The sequence below is a fragment of the Arachis ipaensis genome, chromosome B5, assembly GCF_059453495.1.
Source record: "Arachis ipaensis isolate K30076 ecotype BB chromosome B5, ASM5945349v1, whole genome shotgun sequence".
Taxonomy (NCBI): domain Eukaryota; kingdom Viridiplantae; phylum Streptophyta; class Magnoliopsida; order Fabales; family Fabaceae; genus Arachis; species Arachis ipaensis.
This window is the reverse complement of record NC_142440.1, coordinates 67,103,546-67,105,434: the sequence shown is the minus strand read 5'-3', so window position 1 is coordinate 67,105,434 and position 1,889 is coordinate 67,103,546. Positions and strand designations below refer to the sequence as shown.

Here is a 1,889-nt window from a genome sequence, read left to right as displayed (position 1 = left end):
TCCTCTACTAGTCTATAAGCCTGTTTCATTGATTTGTCTGCCATCTCTAGTGAGATTCTTGTAGCTTGTACCTCAAAGATTCCTAGTTTCTCCATTACAGAGAGTGGCATGAGGTTTATCCCTGACCCCAGGTCACACAGAGCCTTCTCAAAGGTCATGGTGCCTATGGTACAAGGTATGAAGAATTTTTCGAGATCCGATTTCTTCTGAGGTAATGTCTGCCTCATTAATGCACTCAGTTCATTGGTGAGCAAGGGGGGTTCATCCTCCCAAGTCTCATTACCAAATAACTTGGCATTCAGCTTCATGATTGCTCCTAGATACTTTGCAACTTGCTCTTCAGTGATGTCTTCATCCTCTTCAGAGGAAGAATATTCATCCGAGCTCATGAATGGTAGAAGGAAGTTCAATAGAATCTCTATGGTCTCTGTATGAGCCTCAGATTCCTTTGGTTCCTCAAAGAGAAACTCCTTTTTATCCAGAGGACGTCCCATGAGGCTTTTCTCACTGGGACTCACGTCCTCCTCACTCTCTCCAGGTTCGGCCATATTGGTCATGGTTATGGCCTTGCACTCTCTCTTGGGATTTTCTTCTGTATTGCTTGGGAGAGTACTGGGAGGAGTTTCAGTAATATTCTTACTCAGCTGACCCACCTGTGCCTCTAAATTTCTAATGACGGACCTTTTTTCATTCATGAAACTTAGTATGGTCTTAGATAGATCAGAGACTATGGTTGCCAGGCCAGAATGGCTCTGTCCAAAATTCTCTGTCTGTTGCTGAGAAGATGATGGAAAAGGCTTGCTATTGCTAAACCTATTTCTTCCACCATTATTGTTGAAGCCTTGTTGAGGCTTCTGTTGGTCCTTCCATGAGAAATTTGGATAATTTCTCCATGAAGGATTATAGGTGTTTCCATAGGATTCTCCCATGTAATTCACCTCTGCCATTGCAGGGTTCTCAAGATCATAAGCTTCTACTTCAGAAGATGCTTCTTTAGTACTGTTGGATGCAGCTTGCAATTCATTCAGACTCTGAGAAATCATATTGACTTGCTGAGTCAATATTTTGTTCTGAGCCAATATGGCATTCAGAGTATCAATTTTAAGAACTCCCTTCTTCTGAGGCGTCCCATTGTTCACAGGATTCCTCTCAGAGGTGTACATGAACTGGTTATTCGCAACCATTTTAATGAGTTCCTAAGCTTCTACAGGGGTTTTCAGATGAAGAGATCCTTCTGTAGAATGGTCAAATGACATTTTTGATAACTCAGACAGACCATCATAGAATATACATATGATGCTCTATTCTGGAAGCATGTCAGTAGGACACCTTTTGATCAATTACTTATATCTTTCCCAAGCTTCATAGAGGGACTCTCCTTCCTTCTGTCTGAAGGTTTGGATTTCCACTTTAAACTTGCTCAACTTTTGAGGTGGAAAGAATTTGGCCAAGAAAGCACTGACCAGCTTATCCCAAGAGTTCAGGCTTTCCTTAGGTTGTGAATCCAACCATGTTCTAGCTCTGTCTCTTACAACAAAAGGGAAAAGCATAAGCCTATAAACCTCGGAATCAACTCCATTGGTCTTGACAATGTCACAGATTTGCAAGAATTCAGCTAAAAATTGATGAGGATCTTCCAATGGAAGTCCATGAAACTTGCAATTCTGTTGCATTAGAGAAACTAATTGAGGCTTAAGTTCAAAGTTGTTTGCTCCAATTGCTGGAATTGAGATGCTTCTTCCATAGAAGTTAGAAGAGGGTGCAATAAAGTCACCAAGCATCTTCTTTGCATCTCCGCCATTGTTATTGGGTTCGGCCATGTCTCCTTCTTTTTCGAGAATTTCTGTCAGGTCCTCTCCAGATGGTTGTGCTTTAGCTTCTCTTAGTTT

General features: G+C 41.5%; 1 non-coding gene across 1 annotated transcript; it reads left to right on the top strand.

Moving 5' to 3' along the window:
• The first annotated feature begins 1,314 nt into the window (after nt 1–1,314).
• Nucleotides 1,315–1,418, top strand: LOC148564508 (small nucleolar RNA R71). Its single transcript, XR_015885245.1, has one exon. It is a non-coding gene; the product is annotated as a small nucleolar RNA R71 (small nucleolar RNA).
• The last annotated feature ends 471 nt before the right edge of the window (nt 1,419–1,889 follow it).